Here is a 24,292-nt window from a genome sequence, read left to right as displayed (position 1 = left end):
TCTGGAACCAGGAGACAACAAAATAGCCAGCTGCATGGAAAGTGGAGAACAGATCTGGCTGTGGAACGTACAGAGAGTGTTTCAGTACAAGAACAATCATCTGGATACTTTTGTGGGCTGAAGGAAAAATCCATGCAGAGGGAAAGCCTGAGGCTGCCAAAGAGACTGGAGACAGAGCAGGGCAGCGCAAGGGGGGAGTGGAGCAGAGGGCTAGCCAAGCACAGCAAAGCTCTGAAAAGGAGTTTTATGGCTGTTTGCTCTCAGTAAAACAGAAGTTAGGTAATCTCTGAAGAGTTGGGGAGAAGCCTGATTACTGTGGGAAAAAATCAGACAGTAGTTGAGAATGGTGTAGGCTCATCGACAGGAAAATTCTAGAAGGATGTTAGGCATCTCAGAAGTTGCTGCTCCTGATTTGGGACAGTACAAACTTCTAGGGTGCTGCAGGGCCTGTGGTAGCTCTGTGTGGGCCAGTGGGCTCTGGATGAAGGAGGCCAGGGAAAGGGCTGGGAGAGACAGATAACTGGACAGGCTGGTGGAGTTTCTGTCTTTGTTACCCAGGGTCCTTTGACCCCTGGGTTACTGGTACAGATTTAGCTGAGGAAGCAAGTGATGGAAAATCACTACACCCTGACAGCAGCTTGGTGGTGCATGGGAGAAGAGTTGGGCAGAGTGCCTGCTACGTTACTAATGCCATTGGTATCCATTCACGACCTCAGACAATGGGGCCTAGCCAGAGCTAAATGGAGAATTTAAGAACAAGAGTCATGGACACCTGATGGTCATCCAGTGCCCATCCCATATACAACCAAACAATGTGTGGAAAATGGCCCTAGGGGTTAAAGCATAAACCAATGGCTTAGGATGACTCCTTGGGGCATTTTCCCACGTTCCTCCTACTCCATCTCGAACTATTTTTCAATCTTGGCCCCACAAGTCAGCCAGACACATCTGTATTCTCTATAGCCTGGAAGGCCTGGAAGGCCAGATCCCCATGAGAGCATGAGAAAACATGGTATTGCTCCCTACTTCCCAGTAGATTTTCCCACCCAGGATGCTCTTTCTTCACTCATTTCAGGTGAAAGCTTGGCCTTCCTTGGGCTTTGGCCTATACCCAGCATGGAATCTCAAGCTCTTAGGGTCTCACATTCATAAGAGTATACCCTTGCATAGCAATAGGTTCCATGCTCAGCCTGCCTGAGCTAGAATCTCAACTCCATGACATACTGCCTGCAAAACCTTGGCAATTTCTTTTTCTCTTCTCTGTAAAATCAGGTAATATGATTATGTACTTTTCAGGCTTGAACTGAGTATTAAGTAGAATAATCCACATAAAGTGATTAGAATGATGATTGGCTCAATAAGTGCTAGCTATAATAATAATGTCCACTAGTATTATTATTCCTATAGGCAACTCCTAGTCATGGTTGCTTTCATTTAAGGCTGAGCTGGAGGAAGGCAGGAGGCCTCCCTACTTAATATGCCCCAGCCTTGTAGATACATATGCTATTGAGACCCTTGGAAGAGCATGGAAAAGATAGGAAACAGCTATAGCAGGGGTTAAAGGATAACCCCCAAAAGAGGCTGCATTAGAAAGAATCCCAAGAAGACAGACTGGGTTCTGGATCACATGTAGGGACACGAGGACGAATTCTAGAGAATCTAGGAGGTGGCAGGAGGTGGGGGTACAGGTGTGTGGTAGGGCTTTAAAGGATGATAAGACTGGTAGTGAGGTCAATTCTTCTTCAGTTAAAAATCCCAGGAAGGCTCTACCTCCATTACCTTGGAGACCGAAACATGTTCACTGCCTCTGTAAATTTGAGTGGAAGGCCTCAGCAACAGTCTTTCAAACTTGTGAAGACAGAACAGAGACGGGGTCTCAAACCATTCAAGATAGCTCAGGGAAGACTCGCTTCATCTCTATTTGCACCCTTTTTTTCTTCTTCCTCTCATGGTTTACTTCTTTGTCTCTCCCTCTCCATCTTTTTCTGCCCTTCTCTCCATCTCCCTCTCTTTGTCCATCTGTCCATCTCCTTGCACCCTGAAGTCCCACTGTGGCTGTGTGAGTTTATTGATTTCTGGGAGCTGGGGGAAAGCAAGAGGCAGGGCTGGGGTGCAGTCTCCAGGATGGAAATAGAAGGCTATAAATTATTTGTGACAGGAAAGCAATAGTGGCAGAGTGCTGAGCACAAGTCCTGTGTCACTATTAGATTCCTTTTAGCCTGATGACACTGTAAAAAAGGTTAAGTGTCTGCTGGAATCGTACACCTGGGGGGCCGGGGCAGCCTGGGAGCAGAACAAGCCAGTGAGAGCAGGTATATCAATTCTCCAGGCCAATAATATTCCTCTCATTGATCGCCACGCAAAGTTCAAAAATCTCATTACAGCCAGGCAGACCGGGAACTTTTTACAAATCAATACAATGATATAATGTATGTATACTTAGTACAAATGTATCTATTCATCTATCCATCCATCCACGGTCTGCCTCAGGGTTTCCAAGTTAACCTACCCATCATATTATGTTATGTTATGTATGATATTATATTGTCTCACATTATATGATAATAAATGGTGTGCAAAAACTTTCCCTGAGGTAGAAACAAGAAGAGGTCCTATTAGCATTGAGGTGACCTCAGACATCTCACCTTGGAGGGAATGAGGTGACAGCATTTCCAAGATTAGTCTGACCAGGACTCCAAGGAGCTATGATTCTTCAACAGAGGCTCCAGTCATAAAACCTACTGTCTACTAAGTATTTCCTATGTGCTAGACAATGTTCTATTTGTATTTTGTATAAGTAGTTCATTTAATCTTTACATCACCCATTTTACAGTCAGGGCATACTATAATTTGCTTACCATCATCCATTTATCAATCTGACAGTTGAATTTAAGTAGACTAACTTTAGGCCTCATACCTTCACTCACTGAACTACACTACTTTCAAAAGCAGACACTCAAAAGTCCAGAATTCAAACTCCTGGATTCTAGCCTCAGTCCCATGTTCTGAGAGATGCAGGGTAAGGCTCTCTTTCAAGCATCAGAATTTCTCACTGGAGAATGGGAATAATGATATTGGCTGGAACCAGCCAAGAACAATATGTGTATATGATATCTCCAAGCATGTACCCATGAGATCCTGCCTAGCTGCCTGGAACAAACTGTCTTCCCAACTTGGTAATTACCTCTCAGAAGAACAGAAAGAATGGGCTACCTCAAATTGTTTATATCACTGGTTTGCTCAAAGGGCCATGGGAGCAAAATGTCAAGAATCTACATGCACCTGCTATATACATGTATACATCATATAAAGCAGCTTATTCTAGAGTAGACAGTCTACTTCAAGGTCTAAAAGCAAAAAATTTAAAGCTATGGCAAGGGGAAAAATCCTTCCTGGTTTGGAAAAATTAAAGAAACTCTCAGATACAGAATGTTTCAGCCTAGCTGGCCCTATTGCCACTGAGCCAGACAGGTGGTAGGCGGGACCTCTGCCAATGACTTCAAGCTGCTTGAGTGTTCTACACTGGATCATTCTAAAACTATATTTGCTCCAGCAAAGGATATTCTACCCTCTGAATACAGGTAACTGATTCAACTTGAATCTTTGAGAGCTGCCTTTATCAGGACTGTATGCTTGGCTTGGCCCTGAGGCAAGTGAGCAAACAGCTAGAGACTTTCCATAGCAAATCGTCAGTGAGATGTCGTAGATCACCCAGGAAGTCTTTATGTTTCCTGAAAGTGGTGCCTATTCCTGAGAACTCTAAGAAACTGGAATCTTCCCCTCGTATATAGTATATACTGTTTCTATAGGAAACAGTAGTCATTCTACACATGACCTCCCTGTAGTATAGGGATATTGTCCAGGCTTATTCACAGACCCGGCAGGTTTTGGTTTGGAACAACTGACCATATGTCAGGGTTCTGTGAAGAAGCATGCCACCTATGAGAACCTGGCTACTCTTGAGAGCTGGGGGCAGGCTCTTCCATTCTGGATTTAGCTGGACACGCAAGTTCCAGGTTACCAGGGCTCTTCCCAAATGTGTCAAAAGCTTCTGTCTTTTTGCCACTTCTCAGAAGTCATAATTAAATATCAAGAAATGAAAGCTCTACCAAAAAGCTTGCAGAAGGATATCCCCAAACTATGGTCCTTGAATTAGCTGCATTAGAACCTCCTAAAGTATTTGCTGAAAATGTATATTCCTGTGTCCATCCTTAGACCTGAATTAGAATTTCTGAGCTCTCCACTATTTGAGAAGATTAGCTTCAGCTAGAGTATGAGGGTACCATCTGCTAGTTACCCTGGGGGTCCTTGAGAGAATTGGAAAGAAGTCTTAGTAAAGAAAGTTCTTTACTCATACACCATTGGTCCACATTTCTTACCATCTGTTTATCAGGACTCTAATGTAATCACCCAAATCCAAGAATCTATCAGTTCCTCTGCAAAAACTAAGCTCTAGATTAAAAGTAAAATAATTTCAAAGTGGATTTTTCAGTGTTTTTTTTAAGAAACCACGAATATTTGCTGCATCAACTTAGCCCTCTAAGACTGGCATTGAGGGCAATAATCTTTCTGCCATGTGTCCCTGGGAGCCCAGGCCAAAGACAATTTACTAGGCTAGATGGGCCATGGGGCTGGCCCAAGGGGGCAATAGTGATAGTTTATATGATGAATGATAAGCATATGGATTGATTTAACTTCAAGATATGCATAGGTTTAAAAATTAAGGGGCAATGTGTTTAACTAACCATTTGGAAACCAGTCTGCAGTGCATGCCAAGCCCAGAGCGTGACCAGACTAGATCGTCTCACCACTGGCTCTGCCCTAATCTGAGAGAGTTCCCAGCTAAAGCTGGGGTCAACCAGTTGTCCAGCACATAGTCCTGCTTGAAAGACTCTAGGAATTTAGGAACTACTTGTTATAATGGTCAGTGGATCCCCACTACTGGGAGCAAATCTCTCATTCTGTGTTTGAACATTTTACTTGTCTCTCTACAGGTATAGCCATCTCTCTGAGAATATAACAAAGCCTAGAGGACCATCAACCCTGGAAGCAGCAGACATGGGGCTTGTTTCCTAGCCTCCCTGTCTCTAGTCCTCGTCACCGTTTACCTACTTACTTGGGATTCAAAAGCAATCATCCAACAGCCTCTGTCTCCTCCCGAAAGAATATGATGAGCCTAAACTCCATGGGATAAATTCAGGATTTCTTGGTCTGGCCTTCAAAATCTTTCCCACTCTGGCTCTCCCTCAGCTTTTCAATCTATTTATCTCTGGTCTCTTCTTTCCATCAGGGGCCAGCATAGAGCTAAAGCCTTCTTTCGCTGCTTGTTAGTTCACTCTGAGTTCTCCCCTGGACTCTGAGCTGTACAAAGGCAGAGGTCACATCTATTTTTTCCTCACTACCTAGCAACAAACAGGATAAATCATAATGTATGTAGTAAATGTTCATTGAAGAGTAAATTAATATTATCATCAAAAATAATAAAATATTAAGGGACCCTATGAGCTAACAAATGCTTACTATGTGACAGTCATTGTGATGAGCATTTCCCACAGATCTTCAAATTAAATCTTTCAATTACCTATGGAAACTCTCATCCCTATTCTACAGGTGTGGAAGCTGAGACTCAAAGAATACATCTGTTACATAACAAAGCCAGAATTTAAACTTGGGTGTCTAACTCCCAGAACCTACACTGCTAACCACGAGGTAGGATCAAGAACAGATGAAGATGAGCCCTGGTAGCTCATGCCTGTAATCTAAGCTACTAAGAAGGCTGAAATTTGAGGATTACTGTTTGAAGCCAACCTGGGCAGAAAAGAGTCTGAGAGACTGTATTTCCAATAATCAGCACAAAGCCAGACTAGAAGTGTGGATCAAATGGTAAAACACCACCCTTGAGCTAAAAAACGCCAACCAAGAGTACAAGGACCCTGGTATTAGCAAGCCCTGCTACTAGCACACATGCATGCACACACACACACACACACACACACACACACACACACAAATGGATGATGGAATAAAAAGATGTCAATAGAAGAGCTACACAGAATAACAGTAAAAGTTATAACTAATATTTATTCCATATGCATTGTACAACAGGCATTGTAATAAATACATTTTCTCATTTAAATCCCAATGACAACTCTATCAAATACACATGCTCTCTAGTTTACCTAAGAGACAACTCAACTTGCCCAAGGTCACATTCTTAATAGCATTGAAAACAGACTTTTAGATCCAGGCCTGTGACTTTAATAGCTGAGAGCTGAATGATATGAACTCTTCTGGAAATTTCTGTATTAATATTTCTTTGTGTTTAGTAACTATTTGGGCATGAGAGAATATGTTTTTTTACATACATGACCTGGACAAGGGAGTAAATATATCTGTAGACAATTAGCAGAGATTACACTTGGCTGTGATTCTGCGCTTGCTTACGACTCCTGTGCATGTGCCACAGTTTAATTTGGTCAGCATTATGCTTGTGTTTCAAAGGAACAATTTCCAAATCATATCCATGATCATATGATGATACTGAATACAGATGTGTTTCTATGCTTTTAGAAACTATTTATATGATTAGGGTATTTCCGTGTCTGCCCTAATGCATAGATCCAAGATTTATAGCCATGGATGTGTTTATCATTACTGATTTCATGAATATCTGCCAAGTTATGCCTACTTCTGTTAAATATGTAAGTCACAGTGAAATTCTACACCCATCACTGCTCCCTTCTCAGGGTGTTTGAGATTCCCACACCACAATTGTGTTTTTATATTGGTCCAGTGCAGCAGTATTGATGTGCATAAATGTGCATTTGTATACCTGTGTATCTCTCTGTATATGGCCAGGATGAGGTGAGGGTGGGGGATGTGGAAATGAGAGAATTATTAAATGCCAAGTAGATGTGCAATAAATTCTATTGATTTTATAAACTCCAACTTGTCTTCAGTCTCCTTCCATTCTTTATCCTGGGGGCATTGCAACAAAACCCTATTTTAAATACCTTGGCTTCCCCTACTCCCCCTCCCCAAAAAAAGTGTCAATATTTTATTTGGATTTTTAACTTCGCTCCATAACAGTTGTTTGACCTCCTGACTCGTGCAAGTCACATAAATTCTGGGACTTTATTCAGGAGCCATGTTCTTGCTATTGAATAAGCAATTTGGGAGGGTGAATTAATGACTTGTGCTGTTGCTGGAAAGTCCCTGAAGAAATATTAAAATTGCTTGCAGACTGAATCGATACTCAGTGAACACCCAGCAAGAGGGCTTCAGCTCAGGAATGGCCAAAGAAGACAGGAGTCGGAGGGGAATTCCTGCACCCACCGTGGCAAACTATCCCCCACCCCCACCCCAACCTTTCCCTTGATCCCTGGAGCTCTGTCATTTTCAGTAACAGTGAAGTCTTATTAAACCTCAACCAGAATAAGCTGATTTGTCCTGTCTCAAGAAGCAGGCTCAGGGGACAGTTTACTCTCTCACTAGCAACAAGAGCCCAAGGGCTTTATTGGAGGTGATGGTCTAGACACATCCACCTGCTGAAGAGACAGCGCTGTTGTTTCCTGGCAGCTGTACTGAGCTTGGTGATGGTGTGGCTGTGAACACTTTTCTTTAGTGTGTGCAGCAGGTTTGGGTGTTGCAATGCTGGCTCTTTACTCTGTGTGTGGCTGGCCAATGTTTACCATCACTCCAGTGGTCACATGATTTCAGCCTTTGTGTACCGGGTGACCTATGGGATGGGGAGGTGTGGATTGTGCTGTGTTACTATGTTTCACATTGTGTTGACATATTCCAGCAGCTGGCTGCCGGTTTGGTAGTTCCTGCTTTGTGGTATTGTATGGAAGGGACTGCACTTTGTGTAACACTGAGTTGGAGGAATTTGAGTATTGTTCTGTGGCAGTGTCTGTGTTTCTGCTTTGAATTATCGTGTTCATTGATCATATCTGCATCTCTTTATTTGTAATGTATGTCTCAGAGATTAGGTTAATGGGTGTCTCCTTGGTGATGTGGGTTGAATAATGATGTTGGATATGGGTGGTGGTTGTGTAATTCAGTAATTACTTTAATTGCCTTCTCTATGTGGTTGTAGGTGAGAGGGCCATCCTTTTGACTTAATTTTAGCTTATTTTGGCCTGGTCATTTGCATTGCTTTTTCCGGAGAGAAGATTCTAGAAATGCAGAACAAATCTCTTCTTGATCAAATATACAACCCTGTTCTTCTTCAAAGCAACTTGTCCCTATTCCACAGAATAGTTCTGACTTTATCACATTGGTTCTGGTACTGGTGCCATCTTCCCTGGATCTGCCTAATCTGAGAGTGAAGCAGCTAGGGCAAACCCTATGCCTACTGAGACTCTAGATACCAGATGAAGTGAGGGGAGATGGATGGGAGTATACCCCTGAGTTCCAACATGAACCCATTCCTCACTAGGCTGTAACAGAGGCCAGCAGCATCTCCTTCCTTTCCAGTATCCCCAGATGACATGTTTCAGCAGCAGAGTGCACTGAGGGACACTCATCAGGAAAGAATTCAGGAATATATCCTAGACACAATACTGTTAGGGTACAGGTCCTTGTCTGAGCTTGTAAGTAAATGTATAAAATCATGGCAAAGTACGAGGTGGTAAAATATGCAGTTTCCCAAGAGATTGCCCATTCCTTCATTTTCATGATCTCAAATTGACTTAAACTGTGCCACAATGGAGAAGCACATGAGTTCAAATGGGTTCAAATCCTAGTTCTACTTAGCCTGTGACCTTAACAAAGTTATTTAACTTCTTGTACTCCAGTTTGCTCATTTATAAACAATCCTATAAAGCCCTATGGGGTTGTTCATGAGTTTTAAGTCAATTAATACATTTAATATAATAATTCCTACTGCAGTAAGGACTGGTTATCTATGTTGGTGGTGATGATGATGATGATGGCTTACTAGATAAAATTGTCATAAGGTTGGACAATGCACAAATACAAACATGTATGCAAGTTACTAAAATCCATAAAATTCTCAACTAGGTCAAGGGGTGTGGGGGTGCACATGCACAGAGATACACACCCAGACCCTAAACAAAGAAGCAGGTAGCACAGTGCCAAAGACAGAGAGCCCTGGTCATTTAAGCAGTGCAGGTGATAGAGACTGAGAGCCACGCCGCCCATTTAACCCTGAGACAGTAGCCAGCCCTGTGGTGATACAGTCACAAAAGAAAAACTTTTTTAAAAAATTTCCGTCTGAGACTAAAACTCAAACTGATGCTTTCACGTACTTTGCTCTACCAACAGAGCCACACTACCAACCCTTAACATTTTTTTTTTCTTTTGGGGCTGGGGATGTAGCTTAGTGGTATAGTGCTTGCTAGCATGCATAAAGCCCTAGGTTCCATTCCTCAGTACCATAGAAACAGAAAAATTTAGAAGTGGTGGCTCAAGTAGTACAGTGCTAGCCTTGAGCAAAAATCTCAGAGACAGCGCCCAGGGCCTGAGTTCAAGCTCCAGGACTGGCAAAAAAAAAAATTTTCTTTTGTGGTTGTGGAGCTTGAACTCAGGGCCTGGGTGCTGTCCCTTAACTTTTTTTACTCAAGGCTAGTGCTCTACCACTTTGAGCCACAGTTCCACTTCTGGTTTTCTTGTGGTTAACTGGCGTTGTCCCAGGGACTTTCCTGCCCAGGCTGGCTTCGAACCACAGTCCTCAGATCTCTGCCTCCTGAGTAGCTAGAATTACAGGTATGAGCTACCAGTGTCTGAGTGTCCCCCCTTTTTTAATTTATGAAGGTGATTAGCTCTTAGAATGTCCATTTTACTAATTTAAAAAAAATACGATTGGGGATATAACTCAGTGACAGAGTTACTGTCACTTGCCTAGAATGCACAAAACCCTGAATTCAATGCCGAGTGCCCCACACACATATACACAGAATCTCTCTTTAATTTAATTTTAAAAATCTGGATATTAAAATACCAGAAAAAATGAGTGGTGAGCAGCTGAATGTGGATCTTTAGAAGTTCTCTGAACTGAACTGAAGCCAAGAAGAATTTGAAACAAGAATATATCTAGGTCTCAGCCTCATTCCATGAGATTTCTCATAGAGATGAGAGACATATCATGAGTTTGGTTTTCATCTTTGCTCTTGGTGGGCACAAAGTAAATAGAAAAATCTATTGTTGTCCAATTATTTTGACCCATTGCACCTAAAAAGATTAAGCCTAAAGTACATTTTGTTTCTTCAAATTTTTCTTAAAAATCTTTTCTCTCTTATCCAGGGTAATAACTTCAATGATGATCAGATTCCCTTGCTTCCTGCAAGAATTTGGGCGTGCAAGACAATATTCAAAATTTTTAGCTGGAATTTGTCAAATATTTGCTTACTGCTTCCTCTCCTTTCCTCTCCTTTGTCTTATCTCTATTTTCTCTCTTCTCTTCCCATCCTATACTGTTTACCTCCCTTTCCTCCCCTCTATGGCATTTAAGAATCAGAGGAACCCATCAAACCCATCACATAAAGATTTTCCACACAACCATTTCCTTTTATCTTAAAACAACAACAATGAAACTATGAATGCAAAAATACCACAACCCATGAAAATGCCAGGGCCTGAAAAATGCCAACCTTCAACTTCTCAAGCAATATCAGGCTCATCCCGGAAAAGAGTGTGTACTTACACACAGTGTACACAGTACACACACACACACACACACACACACACACAGGAATGTGGAAGGGGGTGGAGCTGGACTCACAAAGCAGACAAAAGGAGCAATTACCTGACTAATTCTGTTTGATGGTCAGAGAGGTGAGTCACAGAGCCTCTTTTTTTCTCTAGTAAATACAGAGAGCATTTGCCTTTCCTAAATACAGTTAGACTCACAGGACATTGTAAGTCTCACTGGCCCTCAGGACACACAGTCCTGCTCATAGAATATCCTTTGGCTCTTCAAGCTTTCTTCTTTAGAAGATTTCAGTGTTGATGCATAGGTAAATGAGAATGCATGCACAGTAATATAGAGACATAATAAGAAATACACACTTGATGAGTACTATAAGAATAACATTTACTGGGCCCTTAATATCTGTCACATGCAATTCTAAGCAGGTTTATGAGGATTGGCTCATTTAATCTTCATGAGAACCTCTTAGAAACCTACAGGATTATTGCTTTCACATTTTGGGAGGTGGTATTGGAGTTTGAACTCAGGACCTTGATCTCACTAAGTCAATACTCTACTACTTAAGCCACATCTCCAAGTCCTTTTTTGCTTTAGTTTATTTTTCAGGTAAGATCACACTCTTTGTCTGGAGTTGATCTTTAGCCACAATCCTCCTATTTCTACCCCTTGATATTATATATACATGTGTACCACCAAGCCCAGCTTGTTTTTTTTTTGTTATATTTGTTTGTTTGTTTGGGTCAGTCATGGGGTTTGAACTTGGGGCATGATTGCTGTTCTGAGTTTTTTTGCTCAAGGCTAGTGCCCTACCACTTTGAGCCACAGTACCATTACCGGTTTTCTGATGGTTAATTGGAAATGAGAATCTCACAGCCTTTCCTGTCCAGGATGGCTTTGAATCACATCCTCAGATTTCAGCCTCCTGAGTAGCTAGGTGTGAGCCACCAGTGTCTGGCCCAGCTTGTTTTGTGAGATGGTAGTCTCGGTAATGTTTTTGCCTAGACTGGTTTCTTTTTTTTTTTTTTTTGTCGGTCGTGGGGCTTGAACTCTGGGCCTGGGCGCTGTCCCTCAGCTCTTCAGCTCAAGGCGAGCGCTCTACCACTTGAGCTACAGCGCCACTTCCGGTTTTCTGGTGGTTTATTGGAGATAGGAGTCTCACGGTCTTTCCTGCCCGGGCTGGCTTTGAACCGCGATCCTCAGATCTCAGCCTCCTGAGTAGCTAGGATTACAGGCGTGAGCCACCAGCACCCGGCGCCTAGACTGGTTTCTAACATGATCATTCAGTTTCTGCCTCTTGAGTAGTTGAGATTATTAGCATGTACCACAATGCTTGGCTCCCTCATATTATACATATTATATGAGTGAGGAAATTGGTCCAGAAAGCACATGAGATTGGGCCATAATCATGTAACCAGAGAGTAAGGAAGCTAGATTCAAATTCTGGTAGCTTCTTCTCAGAGTCTCCTTTCTTGCACTATGCCACATAGCTTTCTGTGACTTGTTTGGCAGTACTTAGCTAAAAATTAAATGAACGAATGGTATATCTAATAATTTTTCCTGAGATGGCAAATGGATATCCAAATGGAAGCCAGGCCTAACATATAGCTAAAACTTACTTGGACAAAGTAATCTTCCTTTTGACTAATATTCAGGGGAAGGAAAGTGTTTTGCTATATTTATTCAGATATCAACTGCTCTCACTTCTAGGCCTGGCCCTTAAAATCAGAAATCAGAACCAAATGCTCCCAAATGCTTTCTAACCATACTTTATTTCCTAGAACATTTTTCTCTGAAAACAGAGAATGTGTTTCCCAATATGTTGTTTCTATGCCTAAGAATTCCAGTCACTTAAGAGGACATCTCTAAGCTACCAGGATTTTGGCATCCTATGGTCAACCTTTATAGAGGATTGACTAAAGTTCTTGGTTTTCATCCAGATGTTTGGGAGTTGCTATGGTCATTAACCTGTTTGTCAGTAAGTGCTCAAGCATTTCCAAGACACATAAGTGAACACTAAAGAGAGAGAAAAAAATAACCCAGAATAAAAACAGACTAAAGAGGACAGGGGTAGCAGCTATTTGCAAAATCATTCAGGCAGATGGTGTTCTGGGAGTGGGTTGCTACCTTAGAGATCCATTAGAATGTGGATCCAGCTCACAAGAGACTCATGTGCTTAAAGACCTTTAAAACCCTCATGCAGCTGTATCCTTGACTGTCTACATCCTACCCTACCAATCAGATCCCTGCACAGAGAGCTGATGGATCAATCCCAGCATCCAGCACAGTGAGCAGCCTGCCCACTGTGCAACCAGCCCACTCTCTCCACACTGACACTCCCCAGATGCCTGTGTGCCTGCACACACAGTCACTGGGTATTATCAGGCTGGGCTGTAGATTTTGCAAAGCTTGGCATCAATCTGGTTTGTGACTTTGTATGAGTATCCCTATTTGTGATTTAGCACTCTGCTTTTCTCATCTCTCCTACCTCCATTTCCTCTCTGTGTTTTAATACTATTTACAACTTCCTTACTCATAGAGCAGCATAGATATTTTTCAGAGTCTCTAATGATTTTTCTTTCCTAGGTTTTTCTCTCCTCTTGACTTAATTTATGTTTTAGTAAATAGGAAATTTAGGTGGTTCCATTCAATAGGACTCAGGGTTACTGCTTTTATCAAACCGATCAAGACACGAAGACTCCTTGTGAGGGCCATTTGTTTATTCTTATGAGCAACCGGCTTTCCTTACATGTAAGAAGGCTGCGTGCATGCAGGCGTGCATGCACAACGTCCTAAGATTGTGCCTCTATGCTCCACTGCCCTGTGTCAAAATGCCACTTGGCACTAGAAGGAAAAGCCCAGCAAAACCACAATGTAAACAGAAGCTGGTCCTCAAAGTAATAGAGAAAATCCAGGCATGGCACTCCTTGTTGAAGGCCACTGAGGCTTTGTTTGTTTGTTTTGGGGGTAATGGTACTAGGTATTGAACTCAAAGCCAAACACTTACTAGGCACACACTTACTAGAGTCACATTTCCAGCCACCTTTTGTGTTATTCTCTCTCATCTCTTTGCCTCTGTCTCTGTTCTTGCCTCTCTCCCTCTCTGACTCCTCTCTCTCTTTCTCTCTCTCTCCCTTCCTCCCTCTGTGTGTGTGTATGTGTGTGTGTGTGTGCTGGTACTAGGGTTTGAACTCAGGGCCTCCTACTGTTGCTTAGCTTTTCTACTCAAGACTGGCACTTTACCATTTGAGCCACACTTCCATTCTGGCTTTTTGCTGGTTAATTGGAGATAAGAGTATCTCAGGTTTGTCTGTCTGGGGTCACTTCAAATCTCAGCTTCCTAAGTAGCTAGGATTACAGGTATGAGCTCCCAGCTCCCAGATGTGTTAATTATTTTATTTTGTCGGTGGGGCTTGAACTCTGGGCCTGGGTGCTGTCCCTCAGATCTTCAGCTCAAGGCAAGTGTTCTACCATTAACCGTCAGCACCACTTCTGGTTTTCTAGTGGTTTATTGGAGCTAAGAGTCTCACGGACTTTCCTACCCCAGCTGGCTTTGAATGGTGATCCTCAGATCTCAGCCACTTAAGTAGCTAGGATTACAGGCATGAGCCACTGAAGCTGGGCTTGTGTTGGTTATTTTTGAGGTAGGGTCTCACTTTACGCCCTGACTGGCTAAGCTGCCATCTTCCTGGTTGTACTTTCTGGCTTAACTGGGAACCACTGAGCAAGGATTGCTTGGGAGGGCGGGGGGAGCTACTCTTCTAAAGATATGATTTGAGATAGACAAAGAGTGGAAAGCCAGAGCAATGCTTCCCTCTATTTATAAGCCATCTTTACTTTTTCTCCCTTTCCTCACACCTTTAAACACCGTCTTTCCATTCTTAACAATATTTGACCTTGAACTCTGACCTTTCCCTTCACACAAGAATCTGTTACAAGAGGGACAGCACCTCCAGAGATGCAGTTACCTGGCCTGACAGGCCTGGAGACCAGTAGCCAAAAGGACCAGCCCGTCACTCCACTCTTGGAAATAAATCTCATTGTATTTGCATTTTAATTTTCCACATAAACAAAGGCCCAGAGTACTCGCTTGGGCAGCATCACTGGACGAATTTAATTAGAAATGAAAAGTTTATAGGGCCCTCTTTAATGCGATTAATGCTCAGTTAACATTTATCACATTCATAGGCTGGATTTGCCTTTTCTAAGCAGCCACTGGCCATGAAATGAATTTCTCTCAACTTTTTTTTGTGTAACTATCCTAGGAGGTCATCTTCTCAGAAGTCTACATGACCTTCTGGATCATTTCTTGGGACTGGAAGTTACCTGATCTTCAGAGATACGATCAGAAGAAGAGAGAATGGTGATAGAGGCAAATGTTACATGGAGGGAGCTCAGAATGAGGGTTACCACTGTTTCTGAGAAGAGCTGGACATGAGCCAGGGCTGTGTCCTCTGTAGGAGGCTGAGAACTCAGATGCTGCCCCTTCCTAATTTATTTCTGTGACCATAAACCAAGCCTTAGGTGGGACTAGTCAGTGTCAGTCACAGCTGGCTCTCATTTCTCTATGCCAATTGTCTTCCATCCCTTTTCCTCTCTCATCTAGGAGTCTCAGGCTTTCTCTCTCAGTAGCATAGTGTTTACCTCCTCTCTGCTGGCTCTCCCAGAGGCTGGACAGTCAGTAGGTAGGCTGCCTGCCCTTTGAGAAGCAAAGGGGATACAGAACATGACACCTCTATTGTTCCCCAGAGGAAATATGGCCTTCCTTATCTTATCAAATTCTCTTCACTCTTCAATTGTCTACTGAGATTTGCTTCCTCCCCAAACCAAATCACTGGATGAGGAGGAAGGAGGGAAAGAGGAAGAAGTGTAAGAGACTGAGGTTAGGAGGTGTGGGGAGTTGCCCACTCTACAGATAATAGCAGATAACTATCCTATCATTCATCCTGTTCAGATGCACAGACACACAAACAAAACAACTGCTACCTGTTCTCCTGGTGTGCCTTTATACACCCTGGCCAAGCTGCCATTGCATACAACTCAATGCACTCACCTTCAACTGAGAAAATACACACAGTGCTCACAAGGGCCCACACCCCCAGATGTATGTGTGCTTGTAACTAGCTGTGTCAGAACCCTTTTGGACATGGTCCAACCTTTACCGACTGACTCATTAAGACATCTTCAGTCCTTTTGACCTTGCACTCTTTAGGTAGCTTGCACTACCACCTCAATCAAACAAGCAGGCCACCCAAATGATGTCAGGGACTCTCACTCTACAGTTACTTCAGCCCGAAACCTAAATAGCAAGCCAGAAGCTCCCAGATGGAGAAGCTTGACTCTTCTGGGTTGCCCAGGCCATTTAGACCATTTCCCAGGGCATGAAAGCCCAGGCTCAGTTATATACCACCTTCTCAGAAGCAGAACCTTGTAGAAACTCCAGTCCATATCCATCAACTTCTCTTGGCACAACCCAGAGACAGGTGCCAGGACTTGCTTTTAAAATCAGGATGAAAAGTAGAAGGATAAGGGCAAGCATTCCTCTCTGACCATCTCCATGGTCCATCAGGTCTAATTCTGCCTTCAGGGCTCCTAGTCTCCTTCAGCTTCCTCCCTTGCTTGCAGATATAGATTGAGCACCTAGGCCCAGCAAAGTCTCCTGGCCCAGCAAAGACTCCTAAGGGAACTGTAGGGTCAGAGAGCACCTCCCTGCACTCACTTCCATTTGCTTGAGTTCTGAGGTCCCTTTGTTTGCCCTTTCTGTCCTTTTGCTCTCTCCTAGGCCTCTCTAGCTTTCTCTGATTCCTGCCTCCGCCGTGCTTGCAAAGTGAATACAGCTCCCTTTCCAGCCGGCTGCCCTGTTCACACACTCTGGCAGGAATTGCCTGACACATCCTCTCATTCCTCTGCTCCTGGGCCACTGCAGAAGGAACGCACTGCAGATCACGCAGGACTAAAGAAAGACAAAGCAGAAAACCCAGAGTTAAATGAGCAAGGCCTCCAAGAAGAGGAGGCTTCAGTGTGGAACATCTTCCTCTTGGCTTCTCTCCCACTCTCCTTCCTGGGCCTGCCAGGGGCCAGGCTGGAGCACCTGCACTGCAGAAGCACTGTGGTTACTGGCAGAACCTTGCAGTATGCTGAGAAGGCAGCTGGCCATGGCTGTGCCCATGCTTCTGCCACTCCCTCTCAGAAAGAACCACACAGCTCCTAGCCCCGAAATTTTCCCTCCAGTGCCAATTTTTTGCGCCATGCCCTTCTCAGAAACTTGCCCACCTTTCTTCCTGGCTGGCCTCTAGTTTTCCCTTTCTCACCTTTGGGCCTCTCCTTAGGAGCCCATTAGTCTGGACTACCAGCTGCCTGAGGTTCAGGCTTCCTCCAAACATCTCCAAAACCTGAAAGCTGCTGGCTCAGATGAGTGGGATCCCATGCCCCCTTTCAAGAAGCTAGATGCATTCTCCAACTTTATGCCTGGCCTTATGCTCTCGTCACCTCATCCCTCCATCCTCTTCTTCAGTGACTTCTGGACTACAGAACTCAAGGCGTGTCTGATCCCCTAGCACTTATTCTAAGGTTACTGCTCTGGCCTACAGCAGAGAGATCAGTGCATAGTATTACATAGACCACAGGCTGCCGACTGCTGGCCAGGATGGAATCAAGCCCAAAGCTGTGCTTTATTTGACTAGCACGGAGTTGTTCAAAATTGCCTTCTTGTATCAAGACCTGTAGGCCAGTTCTGGGTGCTCCAGCTCTTGTAGTCATGTACCCTCTCCACCAGGGCTCTAAAAACACTTAAGTCATGACCCCTGTAGACACATACACCTCCATTACTGCCTTTGGCAAATGCTAGTATGGAATCTTGGGCACTGATAAACCTGAACTCTCTAGAATTGAATGCTATCTGACTCTGACTTTTTGTGTCTCTTTTTTTTTCTCTCCCTCAATAAAAAATACAAAAATATCTTATTATTATTTATCAAGGAGTACAAGAAAGGGTTTACCTGTTTCTATGGTTGGAGGGTAAGCTATGAGATAAGTCTGGCTCCAATACCACTCCAATGTCCTTCTTTTCTCTATACCTTCCTTTCGTACCTGGCACTGTCCAGTACCCTTGTCCTCCTCCAGGCAAGACTACTCCCCTTTTGTTTCCCATAGGCCCAGAAGCTCCCCTGTGCCCAGCCCATCTCAAGAATTCCCAAGGCCGCTGCCTCTGCTTCTGAGCCATGACTGACATCTAAGCCTTCTTCTTGTTCAGTCATGTGTTTGTTACTCAGAGCCTCTTCCTGACACCTGGATTAGTAGGGAGGCTTTGGAGGCTGGGCCTGTCATGGAGAGAGATTGGCCATAACTCTGTCTTAGTGCTTCTGCAAGGCTCCTGCTGGAGGACCTGGCCTATGGGTGGCTGAACCACAGCTCTGGACGAAGAGTTATGTCAGAAGAGCATCTTCTTAGCTATGATATGGCTAGTCACTAGCTCTGTCAATAGGGGGGGGGAAAGGGGGGAGGACTTAAGTGTCAAAGTGAGGATAGACAACTTGCCACACAAATCTACATCATAAAGGTGGCTTCACCACAGAAAAGCCTCTCTGATTAGGAGCTAACTGGACTATAGAGTGTTGTAATGCAAATAAAACTTGAAGGAAACATTGGCCTTACTTTGCCTAAATTATGAAATGAGCCATTTTCTGCCATGCTCTGACTATTGAAACTTGGTCTAGTGACCCAGTGACTTGCTGATTTTCCTGTTTGGCCAAGGACAGTCCTTGCTTGTGACTACAGGTCACATCTGGGGGCCTTCTTCCTCAGCCTCAGGACATTTACAAGTGGGTGCACAAACCCACACAGAGAAGAGATAGATGTGTGTGTGTGTGTGTGTGTATGTGTGTGTGTATAAAACACTAGGATTTGAGACTGCTAGGTAGACACTATGCTACTTGAGCCATGACCCTTAGTCCAAAGAAAATAATGTTTTTTTCCTTTTTGCCAGTCCTGGGGCTTGAACTCAGAGCATGGGCACTGTCCCTGAGCTTTTTTTGCTCAATGTTAGCACTCTACCACTTGAGCCACAGTGCCATTCCGGCTTTTACTGTTTATATGGTACTGAGGACCCGAACCTAAGGCTACATGCATTCTAGGCACCACTGTACCACTAAGCCAGCCACATTCTCAGCCTGAGAAAATAATCTTTACACCTGTACACCTTTATAGCACCAAAAAAAAATCTGACCAATAGGATAAAAATACCTCAGCCCAGTGGCTCAGTGCTCCATAGATCCAAATGATTTGAATTTTTCTCCTGCTATTGCTTTGGCATTAGTTTGGGATTGCTAATCCTCAGGAGTCCTTCTACCTTTTATAGATGCACTCCAGTAGGTGAGCTGCATTTGTATAGCTGCACCTATATCTACATCCCTCAGTGTTCTAGGTACCTGGTAGGAGGTATGAGAAAACAAAGTAGGGATGCAGAGAATTGGCAGGTCACCAATTGGGCACCCTTTTCTGCATTCCATTAAGGAACTAGACTTGAAAAAAATTGTTTTAGAGTATATACATTCTCCTCTTAATGTAAGAACCACATCCCCAGTTAGCAACAAGATGAGTCTCAAAACAGAGCTGAGCACTAAGGGACAAAGTACAGTAGCTAGTGCTTCAGCTCTAGGAAATTTGAAGTGAACAATGGGCCACTGTCCCATCTGCCAGGTGCCAGTGGCTCACACCTATAATCCTAGCTACCCAGGAGGCTGAGATCTGCCAGCCTGGGCAGGAAAGTCCATGAGACTCCAGTTAACCACCAGAAAACCGGAAGTGGCACTGTGGCTCAAGTGGTAGAGCACTCACCTTTAGCTGAAGAGCTCAGGGACAGAGCCCAGGCCCAGAGTTCAAGCCCCATGACTGACCAAAAAAAAAAGTGTTCTTCAGGCCAGATGCTGGTGACTTATGCATGTAATCCTAGCTTCTCAGGAAACTGGGATCTGAGGTTTGAGCACAAAGCCAGACAAATCTCAGACAAATCTCTGAGACTCTTGTTTGGTTTGTGAGTTTTTTCCCCCCTGTGACTGGACTTTTCACTTATTGGCTGGTGTTCTACCACCTAAACCATGCCTCCAACTCTTCTGAGACTCTTATTTCCAGTTAACCAGCAAAATGATAAACTGGAAGTATGGCTCAAATGATACAGCTCCAGTCATGAGTTCAAGTCCTAGTACCAGCACCAAAAAAAAAAAGAAAGAAAAAGGGAAAAGTGCTCCTTTAACAATTCTACTGAGAAGACTAGCAAACAGGATTTTCATTCCTCACACTTTCCCCTCTTTAGAGAGCAGGCTTTGGGGGAAGATATGATTCATCTTTTGCACTAGTTACTAGTATTGCTACTCTCTCTAGAAGTCCATGAGCCCGAGCCTTTCACATTTGTCACCATCTCACGTGCCTTACACATCCATTCCCCAAACACCCTCCAAAGTACATGTTCTCACTACCCCAACTTCCAGTATTGCCTCTTTTTCCCTGGACCAACTTCATCCAGCAATTCCCTACCTTGTGCCAATAAGCAGACAAAGCCCTGGCCTCCCCTTCCACATACCACTACCTCCTCAATATTCTCTTCTCCAGGTACCATGTTTTCCTTCAAGGGCCGCTCTTGCCTGGCCCCATCTCCACTTGGCTAATTCCCCTTGTGGCTCCTCTATTGAACTGTTGTGTTGTCCATTTCCCTGTGACAAGGGATCTGGTTACAGAGTTATTGATTGGTTTTCATGCAGACAGATGGGCCCTTCCAAGGCTCCTATCGAAATCCCTAGCTGTATGGGCTGATTGTTACCTCTCGGGGTGTAGTATTGCACTGGAGACCACCCTCCAAGCAGTCTCCTTTGCCCGGGCCATGGACGGTAATAAATGGAGGCAGTCTGAGCAATAATAAAAGCAATTGAGTAGGTTACCTGTGCAGACACAAGATTTATACCTCTTCATATTTGATGTGATTGTTTTATTGAGTTCTCTCTCCAAATAATTGGGACAGTATTTATTTATTCATTCATTCATTTGTTGTTTTCCCTCTCTTTCCTTCTTGGCATCACCCTCTAAAACCCACCTGAAGTTTTTGTTAGGAAAAACCCCTTCAGTCTACCTCTTCTCCTTCTCAAAAGCTGCCTACTGAGATAGGAACTCAGTACAAGACCCTGTGATAGTCTGAACTCCCACAAACCAGACAACAGGGAGACAGTCAGACCAATACAACCAATGGCCTAGAAGCCCGCGCTAAACAACTAAGGATACAAAAATGGACTTTTCAAGAAGACAACTCTAAAATCAGACCAATGGCCATGCATGTTCTTCGTGTCACTCGAAGGATGGATGATTTTTACCAGTGAGGACCTTCTCTTTGGAAGAATGGATGAGCAAGGAGCTTCTGAGACAGAAACTGATCAGAATAAACTGCTATTTGTGACCACAATCCGCTAGTGAGGCCCAGGACCCCAATGGCAAGGTTGCTGTCTTTATTTCTCCAGCTCCTCTGTGGGAGGTCTTATTCATATTTCATCATCTTGCCTTGGGTCTTTTTCCTGAGACCAACAATGTTGATAATCAAACAGCTGCAATGATATGGAGATATGACAGGTAATGTCACTCCTTTGTCCCAGCTTTGTGCCTAGCCAGGTCCAAGAGACAAATACACAGTGTTTGATAACCTGAGTTTCAGAGAGAAAGGATAAACCCTCATCCAGAACATGTCTACAGAACCCTTAAGACTGCTGCAATGAATGACTCCCAGCTTACTTGGAAAAGTAACTGGTAGGCCACTGACTCCCCTTCCATCTCTCTGGTAAAAATCTGAGAATTAGCCAGGCGCTGGTGGCTCACACCTGTAACCCTAGCTACTCAGGAGGCTGAGATCTGAGGATCATGGTTCAAAGCCAGCCTGGGCAGGAAAGTCCCTGAGATTCTTGGAACAGTGAATTTTTTGTTTTGGTTTTGGTTTGTCAGTTGTGGGGCCTGAACTCTGGGCCTGGGCGCTGTCCCTCAGCTCTTCAGCTCAAGGCTAGCGCTCTACCACTTGAGCCACAGCCCCACTTCCGGCTTTTTTCTTTTTGCTTATGTGGTGCTGAGGAATCGAACCCAGGGCCTCAGGCTTGCAAGGCAAGCGCTCTACCACTGAGCCACCTTCCCAGCCCCTCCCTGAGATTCTTATCTCCAATAAATCACAGCCAAAGCCAGAAATAGTGCTATGACTCAAATGGTAGAGTACTAGCCTTAACAAAAAGGAGCCCAGGAGCAGTGCCTAGGCCCAGAGTTCAAGGCCCAATTTTGGTTAAAACAACAACAACAAACACACAAAAAAACCCTGAGAATAATGTGGGAGGTGGGGCAGGGAGGACACCTAAATGACACAGACTAGGATAGCAGCCTTCCTTATGAAAACCAGTGTTGTCACTGCTAGGAGAATGAGTGTATTCACTTTGAGCAAATGAGCTAATGGATAACACAAGAGATTATTAGGTGATCAGTGAGCAGCAGACTTTGTAAAGGTCTACACAAAGATCTAGGAGCGGGAAGTCACTGGCAGTGAAGAGTGTAGAGAAGGCTCGAAGTAGGTAGAAAGTGATGACCTTATTGTCAGTTTATTCCAAGACTATACCCTCAGAGGATCATCAGTAATCCCTGACTCCATCTGGAGTTGATACTGTTCTTTTGAAGGAACTATTGTTCTATCCAGAGCAGTGACCAAACTTGAAGACTGGTATATAATGAGAGAAATCCTTCCTGCCTAGTCAATTGCTCAGCCATGTAACTAGGTGACTTTTCCCCTTTCAGTGCATGGATCTCCCTCCATCTCTTCCCCATTCCGGGCCATTTCCCACACCAGGTTTCAATCTGAAATCACCTATTTATAAACACTTGCCCACCACAGCAGTGCTATACAAAGATGAAGAGCTGTCAACTCCATGCTCAGTGATCAGTAATCAGATATTTAGAATGATTTGGGTAAATTCCATAGGCTAAGTAACCCAGTCAACTCTTGGGATTTTGGAAAGTGGTCTCTGGAAGTGGGGAGGCCTTCTTGACCCAATCTTTTGGCTCAGAGGCATTTATTTCTATGAGGATTTGCTAGTAAGGAATGGAGATTGAACCTCCAAGCCTTTATCACGATAGGATCAGAAAATGCCAAAACCATTTCTAAAGTATGAAAAGCAATTTAGTTTGCAGCCATAATAGCATATTTTAAGTGCGGCAACAGCATCTGTTTTGGGAAGGAAAAGATGAAAACCTTTGGCTCAGGTAAGTGAGCATGTGTGGACTTACGTTTTTGCCAACTCCAGCTCCTGTACACTTTTACTCATAACTATTACAAAGGACCCAACCTAAGTGTACAACTCACCAAAATGAAAGCCCCAAACTCAGAAACTCCCTGTTTTCAAGTGATCCTATGTCTGCACAGAGAAAATTCTCCAGGTTCTTCCTATACTGAGAAAGAACAATCATTGCTGGCATAACCAGCACTTGTAGAAACGCCCTGCTTTTATCCGGCATTAAGAGGAAAAACACCTCCAATAAACCTTCCCCTTTAGAACAAAACATCTACGGGAATGATGCTACAAAGGGAGTGTCTAGGTGCATCTTGGGAGCTTGGAAGCACCAGAAGTCTTTCCAAAATATGAAGCATAGAGGGTCCTGTCCAAAGCTTAACTGTGGGGGCCAGAGCTGGCTGCCTGTGCTGCCACTGTTTTCCAGGATCCGCTTCACCATTCCCTGTCTTTCTCTAGCAACACCTACCCACGGATGACAATTTCTCTGCACCCAAAGGAAGTCTCTATACCCCTCAAGTGCTAGGACTCTGTGCTGGGAAGATTCTGCGGCTGCCAAGCAGAAACAATTCTTTCCATCATGCATATCTCACTGGTGGCTCACTTGTCTACTTTCTCCAAATTCTGGTGGGTCACCTCAACACCTCTGGAGCGCGGTCTTGGGGTCGCGAGTCCCCTGCTCTTCATGATTTTCAGGATGAAACATCCCCAAACTTGTGTCTAAGACAGCTTCCAACAATGTTTCCAGTGATAGGGTATGTTTGAGAGGGAGAAGGTACAAGGGAAGTGCTAGCAAGGCTGCCGCCACACCTACCTTATTGCGCCACTCCTTCACCTCATTCAAGACAAACAAATCACCACAACTATGTTTCTCTTAGATTCCCCCAAAAGCTTGCAGATACCATCACCATCAACAAGCATTTCTCAAAAATGTTCTCCACAGCACTATTGCTCCCAATCCAGCACCATAGCTCCTTAGTGGGGCCACTTGGCCTAAGACCAAGTAGCTGCTTTCCTCTTAAGACCTCAGGTCTATCTTCCGGTCAGGAGACAAAGTTTCTGAATGGCTCAGAAAACAATACTTTATCCCTTCTGCTCATTAATTGCCTCATCCACTGAGCTTCCCCAGCCTCCTTCTGACTTTGAAATGCAAAACACTTATTCCTTTTTCAAACCACCTAGTCTTCTGAATGTCAAACCACCATGTTTTCAATACCTGGCTGAGCCAAGCCCAGGGAGCTTGAGGGTTTCAGAGGGTGTATAATTAGCTGATCAGTATTATGTTACCCTGTTCATAACTGAATAACCATTTTAATACAGATGGCAC

The 24,292-nt window shown here is 43.9% G+C and overlaps 1 protein-coding gene across 3 annotated transcripts in view; it reads right to left on the bottom strand.

Moving 5' to 3' along the window:
• The window catches only part of Pax2 (paired box 2), a 91,598-nt gene that overhangs the window by 50,877 nt on the left and 16,429 nt on the right, over nt 1-24,292 (bottom strand). The window lies entirely within an intron of this gene.

Source organism: Dipodomys ordii, unplaced genomic scaffold (assembly GCF_000151885.1).
Source record: "Dipodomys ordii isolate 6190 unplaced genomic scaffold, Dord_2.0 Scaffold36, whole genome shotgun sequence".
In the NCBI taxonomy this organism is placed as follows: Eukaryota; Metazoa; Chordata; class Mammalia; order Rodentia; family Heteromyidae; genus Dipodomys; species Dipodomys ordii.
The sequence above is the reverse complement of the archived record's forward strand: the minus strand, read 5'-3'. Positions and strand labels throughout refer to the sequence as shown.